Source organism: Myotis davidii, unplaced genomic scaffold (assembly GCF_000327345.1).
Source record: "Myotis davidii unplaced genomic scaffold, ASM32734v1 scaffold59, whole genome shotgun sequence".
NCBI lineage: Eukaryota > Metazoa > Chordata > Mammalia > Chiroptera > Vespertilionidae > Myotis > Myotis davidii.
In genome coordinates, this window is record NW_006293001.1 from 6094109 (window position 1) to 6100198 (window position 6090).

The 6090-nt window shown below is 37.7% G+C and overlaps 1 long non-coding RNA gene across 1 annotated transcript; it reads left to right on the forward strand.

The window, feature by feature from the left end:
* Nucleotides 1-742: 742 nt before the first annotated feature.
* LOC107183523 lies at nt 743-2848 on the forward strand. Its single transcript, XR_001514314.1, has 3 exons — nt 743-941; nt 1848-1972; nt 2655-2848. It is a non-coding gene; the product is annotated as an uncharacterized LOC107183523 (long non-coding RNA).
* The last annotated feature ends 3242 nt before the right edge of the window (nt 2849-6090 follow it).

A 6090-nucleotide genomic window follows, 5' to 3' on the forward strand; every position in this document is an offset into this window, starting at 1 on the left:
TCAGTGCACATGTATACATTAAATAATAAATGTATTTTTTATCACCATATACTGTGTTTTTGTTGCTCGAATGAATTTTATTATTTCTTCAAGGTTCTTCACATATGTACAGCTTAAGAGATATCAAGTAGGCGTAACATGTTCTCAAAAAATTAGGGTTGGCACACAGAAGAATTTTGAGTCAGAGATTTTGCTGGTTTTGGCACGCACTCACAAAAAGGTTGCCCACCCCTGGATTATATAATAGGCCCAGAGACTTGGGGCCCACCATACTGAGGTCATGGTTGGATTGATTTGGATGTTTAAAGGAAGGCCAAGAGAATGCCATGGAAATAGCTAGGTTTTGGTTGGGAAAGCAGAATATCATAAAGTCCTAAGGCATACCTGACTAGTTTCATACTATATTTAATGCTACTAACTGTCAAATGAGTTTTATTTCAGCGAACGTTATATATGACAAATAGAGTGACCTCTGCTTATTTGAATGAAGTCCTTCCTCACTCCTTTTCTCTGAGAGAAATATTTCTAGGTACTCTGACCATTCTCCATAAATCCTATTATTTAGCTTTTTACATATTTGTAAGTTCACAATCTTCTGGTTACTATATTTTGCCTGAGCATTGCACCTGTTTCAGGTTATCAGTCAGTATAACTTGATAGATATTTTCCCTAAGGTAAGGTAAAAAGGCTGCACTTACCACTGCGGTTGAACAAAGGTACAAACTGCTTGCCTTTAGAAATTTGTGTTTTCAATGACTTCCAGAGATACTGCAGAACAAGACATTTCTTCAGCATCCTCGATGAAAAATGAACATTAATAATGCAGGTAAGAACCAGGCCAAGTGATGATGAAAAGAAAACAAGATCCAGAAGCCCTAATTCTTTTAGCGAAATATATTTAAAATGGTAAGTTCAATAGTTCCACCATAGCAGAGAATGAGGTGAGTATTGTATAACCCTTAAGTTCTAAAAAGTTAAGTATCAATGTATGGCCTCTTATACCTTGGAAATATTTATGTACATATCTATGTATACCTATATCTACACTTACACTATGTTTATTTCTTATATAATAGAGAGGAAGTGTATGTGCTCTTATGTATGTCATATATGTTTTAATGTTTATTATGTGTATACCCACTATTACTATAGTATACCAAAGCTGAGTTTCATTGGTAACTTTTGTGATGTTACTACTTTATATATTTTACCTATAATGACAGGTCTCTAATATAGTATACGAGAGGAAAAGATCTTAGAAAGGTAAATAAGATAAGAGAAGAACAATTTAAAGCAGTGCTAAAAATTAATTAACTAATTTGCTCATTTACAAATTATCTACTGAGCACCTCCTGTGCACAAAATACTGTAAAGAATACAAAGTACTTAAGGTCAGTGTCTGATTATCAGACATTATCTGGTGCGTGTGTTCTCATGGCAGAAGTGGTGGAGAAGGGTGATGAGAGGAAGAAGCCCGCATTCCAACCACTGAGCCGAGGCAGTGTACAGGGCGTACAAATGGCATATGTGAGGTCCTGGTTAGCCTAGAAGGGTCTGCACTTACGCCTGCTGTTTTAGTGTAATTATTAACAGTCCTCTCCTTCATTCTCAAAAGTGTCTGGGGTTGGGCATGTACATCAAAACTCCATAGAGTTCATAGGAGATAAAATCCTCTTCCAGTAATAAGAAACAAGGAAGCTGTCGCCAAATCCTGAAGGGTGGTTTTGTTTCAGGAGGTAGAAACAGAGATGAGGAGGGCAGTCAAGGCTTATGTCTCATCATTGCTTTCTGTTTCCCCCATAGCTTCTTAAATTATGTCCCTGCTTTCTATTTCCTTTTCCTAAAAGTCAAAATCTGCTCTAACCAGCACCTTCACTTGTATGAACTCATTCCACGCTCTCAAGAACTATTACTATCATTTCTGATGAAAATTTGGGGCAAAGAGGGATTAAGAAATTGCCCAAGGTTGCTGGTAAGTAGTTTAACTGATATTTGGACCCAGATAATCTGGCTTCAGAGTCTATGCTTTTGACCTCTATTCCAGAAAATTTCTGATGTTTTTGGGCTGCCCTACTCCTGATTCTTCTAACCTACATCAGAATTTGCCCTGTTATAACTATCCCTGTATTCTCCCACAGAGTAAATTTGTACTTACTTCTTTTGCTGAGCTACAAGAATAATCCTAACAGTAACAGATGTTGGGAAAGTAGTTTAGTGCTATTGCTGGTTGAGAGGAATAGGATATTGTCAGATCAGTTTTACGCATATTTAATTGGCGGTGATAGCTGAGTATTCAAGTATAAATGACCAATCTTTGGAACTGCAGCACAGGCTTGGCAAAAAGGCGAATGCTGCAGTATAAAACTAAAAGGAGAGGAAAAGTTAATGAACAGTAAAGGCAAAGAACCTAAAATACAAGAGGAGGCCTAGAATAGTTTATTTAGGTTTATTGACAGCAAAGGAAAATACAACTTTCAAACATATATGTATATTTTGTTGATTTCAGAGAGGAATGGGTGGGGGGAGAGAGAAACATCAATGATGAGAGAGAATCATTTATCAGCTGCCTCCTGCGTGCCCCACACTGGGGATCAAGCATGCAACCTGGGCATGTGCCCCAACTGGGAATTGAACTGTGACCACCTGGTTCATAGGTTGACGCTCAATCACTGAGACATACCAGCCAGGCAGAGGATACAATTTAATGAAGGAGGTGGTGATAATCATTATCATCGAATTCTGAAAAATCCATGAAATATGATGACGACTGAGTAAAGATAATTGGATTAGGCTAACTGTAGACTGGTGGAAGTAAGAGGCAGATTTGAGAGCATTAAAGAGAGAAAGAAGGTGCTTTGGAAGAATAAAATTCAGCATCTGTTTGATATTTGAATCTGTCCATCACAAGTTCTTTCACACAGCTTGAAAAAAAGAAGAAAAACCTGTGTATTAATGCTTGCCCTTTTCCCATGAAATATATACATATTGTGGCAAGTTTAACACAAGGTAACGAAGTCATTATTAGTTTAGTGAGCAAATTAAATTTTCTATCACAATATATTTTTCATGAAGAATTTACACAAAATATAATTACCTACAAATTTATTTTAAGAAATTCCCTATACCTTCATTTAAAAAAGGTTGTTACATTTCTGGAAAACAAACAAAAAAAGAAAATGAAATGCTGCAGTTAGGATTGAAGCTCTATGAACATCTTGCCTTTTTAAGTAAGCATTAAACAGGGGAGACGTAATTCATGATAACCAGTAGCAGAGTATGTACAGCTTTGCTCCACATGGGTAACAATCTTTGTTCATATATCCACCTTTTGTATTTTCTAGTCCATGGTATTGAAAGGATAACAGCCAGAATTGCATTTTGAAAATTCAAAGTGCTATGTTAATAAGATTATTCACAGCCAAATTTTCACATAAATATCATTGGGGCCTATATTTCATTGAATTTTAACTGAGATAGAAGCTGATAAGTATAGAACCCTGATTTCAGAAGGTAATTTTTAAAAGGAATGAGATAATGGGACTGTAGGTCAAAATGCATCAGACTTGAGCAGTTATTTTGCAAGAATAAAATAAAAACAGTTTTGAAAATGCAAATCCATACAAAAAGGATCAATCAAGAGTCAGAGAGATAATAGATACAAGAGAGGAGAATAAACCATGGAACAAAGTATCAGGGTATGTAGAAATGAATGGGGGGAAATGATCTCTGGGAAGAAATGAAGGAAAGGAAAGGGAGGGAGAAGAAGAGAGTGAAAGAAAAGACAGCAAAGAGGGGCGAGGAAGGGAAGGGAATAGAAAGGAAAGAAAGGCATTTTTCATTGGAAGAGGAAGGAAGTTGAAGAAGTTCTTGACAATGTCCTCATGTTTCTTGGTGAAGTAAAAGCCAGTTATCTGAAAATATGAGCGCTCTGAAGGCATGATAAGGAACTTGAGCAACATTAAATTGACATTGCAGATTATCCACTTGTGATATTCAGAATTTCTTGGTGATGCAACTTCCCCAGCAATACTTGGCTGCCTGGAATATTTTCCTCTGCCAGTGCCTTTGCTGCCACACTGGTTGAATAAATATTAATTGACAACCTCATAGACTATTCCCATGTGCCAGGAAGAAATGTATTATCAGCTGCACTTGATTGAAGTAAATTTTTGATTATGAACCTTTTAATTAATTCATAGTGATTTAGAAACATTTATTTTCTTACATAATAACATGAACTTTCTGTGCACATTGATATGATAGGCAATTACAGGACATATTTTCTGTCTTTAATATAGCTTATACAGTTCTAATGTCTGAACTACCTGGTACACACATACAAATCTCAAACTTAAGAGGATGAGTGGTTGTGTAACCCAGTGGTTTCTAGATTCCATGTACTAGTAGAACACAAATAGTTAATTTGGCCAAATAAAATATTAAATAAACAACCCACTACAAATCATTGTAACCATAATTTCTAAAAGAGCTTTATAACGAAAATAATTTTAGTCTTTTTATAAATTTATTTATTATTTATTTATTCTTTAAATTCTTTATTTTTGTTATAGTGCTCTCTTATGGGTATTCTGAGAACAGCACCCTCTTGTGGGCATTTAGAAAACAGCACCCTAGTAAGATATTCTGCAAGGCTGAAAAAAAATTCCTTGTCTCACCGCTCTCTTAAACTGTACTCCTGTGTTTTCTTTGCCTTTTCTTTTTGCTTCTTTGATTGAGTGATTTTTTTCCACCCTGTCATCTAATTCACTGATCCAATCCTCAGCTTCTCCTAATCTGCTGTGTACTCCTGCCAAATTTTATTAGTGCTATGTCAGCCTTTATTTCTGATTGTTCTTTTTCATAGTTACTATAACTTTTCTCATGCTGTTGAGCATCTTTACCATCATTATTCTGAACTCTATATCAGGTAAATGTCTTATCTTCATGTCATTTATCTCTTCCTCTGAACAATTCTCTTGTTCTTTCACTTGGGGGTTGATTTTGTCTTCCCATTTGGGCTACCTCTTTGGATCTGTGACTGTGTATTAGGTAGATCTGCTACGCCTCTCAATCTAGTGCAGGACAGTGTCCAACAGTGTTTATGACTAATTAGATCAGGCAAAGACTCAAAGCCTCCAGAGACCTGCCTCTGCCTGAAGACTGATTGGATTAACTCAGCCAATGGTCCACAGGTGTCCAACAGGTTGGAGCAATTGCTTCTGACTGGGGGATAATTGTCATTCTCAGTCTCCTAATGGGCCTCAGAAACTCCACAATGTGGGGCAAGGTGTTTTCCAATAGGTTGGGAAATCTGTCTTCCCCTCAGGAAAAAAACCACCTTGATAGCAAAAGTCTTCCCAAGAAAGATGACCTCTCCAGCATGAGGAAATGACTCAGCAAGAAACCATGGTGTCTGCTTTCTGAGCATTAAACCCAGAGCCCTCAACCCTGGCTTCTGCATACCCAGCTCCAGTCCATTCTACCCACCCTCTGCCGCAGCACAAGGTGAGTGACTGCACACGAAATTTTGTGTGTTGGCCCTTTAAGAGGGTGCCTGCATTTCCAGCCATCTCCCTCACAGACAGCAACCCTGCTGCTTTTCACAGTCAGATGTTATGTGAGCACCTTTCTCAGTTCTGGTGCTCTCTGCTGGGGGATGATGACCCAGAGTTCTCAGTGGGAACACTCCACAGCTGAGATATCTCTCCAAAACTTCAGCTTCTATCTTTGGGAGCCTAGCCAGCACTTTTGCAATTCTGCCCTTTCTTCCAGAGTCTATCTGGTCTCTGCTTTCAGTCCTTGGTTATCAGTTGTTATTTCCAGCTAGTGTTCAGTGGATTATTCAGAATGTCTTTTTGTATTTTAGTTGTACTTCCAGTTTGGTCCAGAGAGTATGTCTGTTTACTGTTTAAATTATTACATACTAGGGGCCCGGTGCACGAAATTCATGCACTGGGTGTGTGTGGGGGGGAGGGGGGTGTGTCCCTCAGCCCAGCCTGCCCTTGCATCAGAGAAGGAAGAAATAACATTTTACTAAAAATGGATTGATGTGACCTTGTTTAGTAGGTATTCTTAGGGAATTTTCAGTGG